Source organism: Montipora capricornis, chromosome 4 (genome assembly GCF_036669925.1).
Source record: "Montipora capricornis isolate CH-2021 chromosome 4, ASM3666992v2, whole genome shotgun sequence".
Lineage (NCBI taxonomy): Eukaryota > Metazoa > Cnidaria > Anthozoa > Scleractinia > Acroporidae > Montipora > Montipora capricornis.
Genome location: NC_090886.1, coordinates 6,097,720 through 6,105,219, shown reverse-complemented (window position 1 = coordinate 6,105,219; position 7,500 = coordinate 6,097,720). Strand labels below are relative to the sequence as shown.

At 38.4% G+C, this 7,500-nt stretch overlaps 1 protein-coding gene across 2 annotated transcripts in view; it reads left to right on the top strand.

The window, feature by feature from the left end:
- The window catches only part of LOC138045367 (uncharacterized), a 22,054-nt gene that overhangs the window by 6,282 nt on the left and 8,272 nt on the right, over positions 1-7,500 (top strand). The window contains exon 3 of one of the 2 annotated variants that reach the window (XM_068891834.1): positions 5,748-6,059. The gene's annotated coding sequence lies outside the window, so the exon portion shown is untranslated. The remainder of the gene's footprint in view (positions 1-5,747; positions 6,060-7,500) is intronic. The other variant, XM_068891835.1, reaches the window with a different exon arrangement.

Below are 7,500 nucleotides of genomic sequence, written 5' to 3'. Positions count from 1 at the left end.
TAGCACACATGAACAACTCAAGCTGGAAATACAGCTCCTCTGCAACGGACAACTGCTTTCCAAGATTTTTAATCATGGCTCCTAAACTGTTTTATCTTTTGCCCAGCGGTGAGATTCTTGTATGTGACCGATTCTTCTTGCACTGTTTGTGGTCGCTCTGCAGACCTGATAGATATCTCATTGTAGACATCAAACACTACATCTATGCTTCTGCTGCTTCCTCTCTCTTGTAAAACTCCTGACAGAGCAGCATCTGAAATTTGACCAAAGCTCATCTGGTCGACCATCTTTTCACATCCAGATTTCTGAAGATCAGAATGACCATTATTGCATTGCCCATAGCCTACCATTTCATGCATCTCTCTCAGAAACAATGTCCTGAACTCTGCTGTTATGTAATATTGTTAGAGCGCACCGGGCTTCAAGCTAAATCCCCTTGTCTTCCCAGCCATCTTGGTTTCCTCATTAATGGTTGGTTTCCTCTGTGGTCTTACCGACTGGTACTCGACCAAAGGCATTGTCGGTGTTCATCTGAACTGAAAGTCCACCTGTTTCCATAAATGCAAGAACTTTGGGTTGCTCATCTGGCATGCTGGTCATGCACTGTAGATAGACATATACCTTGCGTAATTAGTGTTGTCATACACTAAACACCGTCATGATGGTAACTTTAATTTTGACGTGTATACAAGCAAGGTGCAGACTCCAGTTGCCTTCCCTAGACGCATGAATCATGTGTAACATTAGCTCTACCATGTCGACATATGGCACCCAGAACGCTTGTTTTACTCAGGTGTTCCTTGTATTTCTTGCATAGGTCGAACAGAACCTTGAATGCATGGCAGTGAAGAATGTGATCGAGTCTTGATTTCTGTAATTTTGTCATCATTCCAGCTATGTCCGCTAAAGCATTCAACTTGTTGATTTGTGCAGCATTTTGAAGATGATTGCTATTAATCCACTGCTGAAATCCTGCCTATGCCCCACGTCTGAATTGCTTCATAGGAGAATTTGTGAAAGTACACGGCTCTGTTGCCACGACCCTCAATTAATGTAGGAACCGACCCTTTAGCCAGGACACCTGACTCTATAACATAAATCTGAGTTCAGCCTCTTAAAACCTCTTCCTGATAATTGACATAAGAGTAGGAGTATATCGCTCACGCAAAAAAACAAGTTATGCTTGGAACTTGGAGGCTTTGTGTAATGCGAAGAGATTGATTGAGGACTGCAATGCATTCATTGTCAACATGCTTGTTGCTGGAGCATTTACCATGGGTAAGTAAACAAGTGAACATTACTCTTGACGATACCAAATTCCCAGTGAGTGACTTCACTGCTGTGGGGAGAAGGATATGTTTCTTTGGCTTATATTAGAACGGCCTCTTGTTAGAGCGGTTTTCAGTTGAGTGTCGAAAGTAATTTGCGAATTGCTTTGGTTTTGCATTACTTCACTCAGTGATTGGTTCAAAGTTCTCGTGCCATTTTTTCAACCAATCAGAAGTGAAACCAAAACCAATCGTAACTTGCGCATGAACATTTTCCCACGCTTTGTGTCGGCTACATGTAATTACTTCAAGTTTTGATTGGTTTACTGGATTGTCTCCGTCCTTTTTGATTGGCCAAAGTGATTACTTTGCTTTTGGTTTTACGCCACTCGGTTGAAACTCGCCCTATAGCAAACACCAGGTCTTGAGTAACAGAGCCCTTGAGCCATTTCATCCTTTCCATTAGAGCTGAGTCACTGCCAATAAAAGGAATGATGATGTAGGAACGTGTCAACGATCTCATGAGGAACTTCAGGAGCCATTTGTGCTTTTCACTGAAGTGGTTTTTCAGTGATCGTCCAAGCTGTGTTGCTACGTTTATAGCCTCTGAAACACCCACCTGCTTAGTACAACACCTTAGTAAGTTAACCTCCTTCTCGAGTTGAAAGCAAATCAGGGCAAGCTCGTCTCTTGTAAGGCCATCTGGATAAACAACAACATGATGTTGGAATCCATCTGAATCATTTGTAATGTGTCTTTAAACTCGTTTTCCAACTTTCGCTTGAGATGTTTGCTTGTTGATGGCATTGTCTTTTCCACAGACTGAGTGTAACGTGAATCCCTTTAATTTTCTCGTTAGGTTTTGAGAGTTCTACAGTGCTCTTATAAGCAAAATATCATTTCTGATATAGTCGAACAACTTGACCAATGCCTCTGTCTCATTGTTAGCATAATACTTATCGCCTGCATTTTCATCCTTCTTGGAACTTTTAGTGCTGGTGTTAATGATGTTTGCGTACTGACGATAACAGGAGCAGTGGTAATGAGCCTCGGCCGCTACTAATTCATGGGAAAGAAGAGCTAGAACATGTGAATCCATCTTAATCTCTGCCTCATTTCTTACTGATATATCTGTTCCTAGCTTTCTACCTTGTCTTGAGATCTCTTTTGCCCTAATGTTCCTCTTTTGAATTTGGTCTTTCTTTTCACAGAATATGCAGACCTTTCCAAACACCCTGGGCGTACTTGGCATACCTCACCTAGATGCTCTTCGTTCACCTTCTGCAGTCCACTTCATACCCAGGCTGCTCCTGCTTTTCATCAGAAAGGATTTTTTTCAGATTTTTTTTTCATAGTGAAAATGCTTAGACACTTTCTGTGGTAATAGACTTCAGGAACTTCATCCAGTGAATTAACTTGAATGTGCTGAACTTTTTCATGATGACTAATTTGTGCGGCCCGTTATAGTGTTCGCCACAATTCTACAGAATTCGGACTCGTTAGTGCTGTGTCATCGTTGCTTCAGTGAATCAAGCAATAATTATTTTTCCCTTCTTGCACACTTCTCTGGAATTTCTGAGTCCTCATACATCTCCAGATCAGAGGACCACTGAACTGGTTTAAATAGTAATAGAATTCTAGGGGAACTGTAAACATGAAACAACAATTGGCAGCTACCCTAGTGCCAGTCTTCTATTGCGTAACACCATTAATTTTACAGTCGAATACCTGCATGTTATCTTGAATTATTTCCTGTCACCATTTTATGAAATTCAGTGTAGTCTTTATTCCAAGGACAGTAAGGGTACACCCTTCCCCCTTTTTTATATTTAAACCTGGAGGTGGAAGGGGAGTGTAATGGGCAAAGAAGGCACAGGACAAACAGCTTGTTCATCTTGTGTAGCATTTACCACAGACTAGAAATTAATTTTATAAAGTACACAACTGTTAACACATGTGTTTGAGTCCCCTTTCTTTGCTTCAGACATCTTTCTGCATAAAATGTGTTAAATATTTATGATCTTTTGATCTAGTGAACCATGATTTTACCGCACTAACAAGGCAAGTGGATTATTGCAATCACAAAAGAAATACTTATATTGCTCTATGTCTTTCGTTTCAATTATATTTTAGCTTGCTCACAAAACGACAAGTCTGTGGTCAAGAAAAAATAGGATGTCCTAATGACAACAAAAATAGTTCTCATTTATTCTCTTGTATACAGAGCAAGGTCACGTGACATCCTTAAGCTACCGCTACAGACTTGCTATCATACAATTTTGGGATCTACTTATTACATGTATAAGATTTAATTTGACGTATGATAACCTTTGCTACCTCAGGTGGTACCAATCTGCCATTTTTAGCGTCTTTGCTCATGGACAAATGCTGTTACAGTAATTCTTGAAACCACACTGTCAGTAAGAACTTGTGGTTGAGAACCGGATTTTTCTTGTCATCTTTTTTTATGGGCCTTACAATAGCAAGCAGCAAATTTGGCGAGGCACAGAGTATCATGTTGGTTTAAGCATATAGCATTCGATGGAATTTGACTTACACACATCTGTACTTCAACCATCCGGTTAATTTAATAATCAAGTTTTCTTGCAACCTCGTTCTCAGGACCTCTCCTCTTCTCTTCTCCATGGTTAGAGAAAAAGAGGGACCCTGGGAATGAGGTATGGAACACACTATTTTGTAAAGAAGCAAAAATATCAATTTCTGTTACATTGTAAACTGTCATCATAGCTAGTGACAATTTGAACACATTCTTGTCAGAAGTCCCAGAGCTACCGGCCCACTCTTGACCACCCACTAATTATGCAGAAGAGGGATTCCAGTAAGCCCCATCAACCTCCGCCCCCCTCCCCTTCAACACACCTATCCTACCCTCATCAGAGGCTCTGCCAGGGTAAATTCCGACGAGTGACATGGCTACGCTACTAGAGGACTATTAGTCATTTGCCTTTTCTGTCCAACCTTTTCTGTTGGATGATACAAAAGCAATTAGACTCTTCGCCCTCAAGGGTCACGGGTCAATAGCCCATTCGTCTCCGCCTCATGAGCTATTGACCCGTAGCCCGCAAGGGCTAATTGAGGTCTAATTGTTAAATAGACTATAATTAGGTTAATTAATAAGTTTGAGGTAGAAAGTAAGCAAACAAAACAAACGAAACAAAGCAAAGCCATGACACGGGCCGGTGCAACTACAACTAAACAGGAAGTCATTCTCGGGATTCGGCTGTAAGCAGATATCTTTAAGCTCAAACTAGAGCTTTGGAGAAAGGAAGCATTTTTTATATGTAAAGGTATTTTATTCCAATTATCGGCTGCGGCAAACTGAATTTGCCATAATTAGTTCTTGGCCGAGGTATAAACAGATTTTGTTTGGATCTTTAACGTGTACAATATTTGGAGGGCCTCTCTGATGTTCGTGAAATAGGAGTCATAACTATCAGGAAGCAAGTTATTTTAATGTTTTTATACAATATCACCCATTTGTAATTTAGTAATTTGAAATATGTCCAGTATACTTAATGTAGTAAACTGGGGTCTGCAGTGATTTCGCCAGCCTAAATTTATTATAATCCTTAGTACTCTTTCCTGTAGCAGTAGTAAAAAATTTAATATAGTCGGGTAGGTACTTGCCCATGAGACAGTGCAGTACGAGAGACGTGAATAAATTAAACTATAATATAAACAATTTTAAATTTTCATGGTAAGATAGGAACGAACTTTGTAAATAATGCCAACACATTTAATAACTTTCCGTGAAATGTAGTTAAAATGAGAATTCCACTGCAAGTCTTGGTCAATAAGTACCCCCAAATATTTAGTTTGGTAGTTTATATTTATAGATGTACAATTAAGGTCAATATTAACGCCACCATTGAATAGATTTAAGGCAACAATACAATACATACTTAATTGACAACTCCCCATAGGGGCTTTTCAGGGCCAATGAAATACAATCACGACAGAACATTTAACAACAACCGTAAAGAATCTGGACTGGCTAGAGGCAACCTAGTTAGCCATTACTAGTGCAGCTGAGAAGTTGAACCAGGGATTACCAGAAACAAATTCAACAACATGGTATTTAACACTGGTTAGCGCTAACCATGCTTCCAGCAACCCTGGCCTGTTTGTTAACATCCAGTCCCAGAGAGCATGAAGTTCTTTCCTCGCCACAGATATTAAGGAGTTAACATTATTATGGGAAACTAAAATATTCATGTCATCAGCGTTTAACACAACATGAATTGTGATATAAATTGAGCATCGTTGACATAAATTACAAAAGGTATCGGCCCAAAATTGAGGCTTGAGGAATGGTCCCTATTAAATAGGAAATTCCAGTTAAAATAAACAGGTATCAGGTGGGTCACTTAGTGTTGAGCTAACGTAGTTTTGAAATCCTATATTAATTTTTTTGTTTTAGTAGCACTTTAACCAAAGCAAGGTTTCTTCTTCTTTCAGTTTCCGTGTGGTAAAGGATGAATGAGAGAGCCCGGGTTGAAGCTGGATTACATCCTCTAACCCAAAGCTGCTCGACCACCATAGCTTCTGGGGGTTGGACACAAAGGCCAGCTGGCTTATTGGTCTTGGCAGCTGAAAGGGCCAGACGATAAGGAAGACAAGGGCTGCATCACGGATGGCGTAAAATGTGGAAGAACAAAGAAAAATGTCACAATGCCATGGGCAAGAGCGACGAGACATTTAACACTCTTGCGACAAGTTAACCGCCTTCTGTGAAGAGAGGGAGTGACTGTTTTTATCTCTGATGGATGGGTAAGCATTGGTAGCAACAACTGTCTTTTTTTGCTGTAATAATAATAATAATAATAATAATAATAATAGTAATAATAATAATGCATCTTATATAGCGCATCTATCCATAACAATGATCAGTGCGCTTAGAATAAAAATATAGATATAAAAATTAAAACTAAAAAATAAAAATATATACATGTAGAAAAAATAATGTTCAATGCATAGTTATGACGTGCGCATGCACTATCTTTGGTGACGCAGTTTGTTGCTTAAGTGAGTTCGCATTACGTGTGTCTTTTGTGTGAAATATAGGGGGAATCGGTTAAAAGCACGCAAAGTTATCGTTTCATTTTTTTTTCAAAATGGCGGCCGCCAAAAGTCATAGCTTTAAAACGAGGTTAATACTTTAACTGGCAATATCTTCCTACGAATTTATTAACGTGATTGAACGAAATTTGAACACAAAGATTAGAGGCCATTTATTTGAGCGCACGTTAAATGTCGAGACAATTGACATTAATTCTGCATAGTTATGACCTATTATGATATCGGATTTCAAACGTTAATAACTTTGCGCATGCGCCATCCTAGAACAAACAGTTTCTTGTTTAAGATAGTACAAAACGCTTATATTGTCTTTGTGAAGTTTTAACCGATTTGCTTCAAAATTTACTAAGTTCTAAAGGTTTGCCTTTTTCCACTATAGAGCAGACACAAAGAGCTTAAAAATAGGACTACAACTTTAACTCTGGATAATTACCTCCTGTTTTAACGTAATTAAAAGAAACTGAAACACAAATATTGGAGGCCAACCATCTGTCTGCACATTCATTTTCGCGCTAATTGACCTAATCCCTGCATAGTTATGACGGTATAAATTTTAAGGAATCTCCTGACTTTTTTTAATTTAAAAATTTATAAAAAAATTAGGGGTGCTGGGTTAGGGATTTTTTTTGAAGTCAAATTGTAGCCAGGGACTTTTTCTACATGATGATACATTAGGAAAAAAATAGGCAAATCATTATGTGGCCTTCAAAGCTAAAAATATTAAACAAGGGGATTTCCTGACATTTTCATTTTGAGATTTTCATATTGACACGCATGTTTTTGTTTATTTGCTGTGGACATACTTTAAAAGTAGGATAATAACCAGTTTGTTAGCACATTTGCAACTTTGTTCATGGGATTAATCAAGCAATATACATGTGATTAGGCAATAGATTGAAATTTAACAAATCTGTAAAGTCGGTAACAAGAAGAATTCGAAAATTTGTATTCTAAAGGTGCAGTTTTTAGATTCAAGTTAGTTTAATCTTTCTTATTTCTACAATGCAAACATATTAACCAGTATTAATTGTTTGGTTGAAGTAGTGGACGTTAACCCTTATACCTGTTCTCACAATAGCACGTTTTTCTATCGAAAAACAAAAAATGTAGAAAGGTACTTTCCTTACATTTT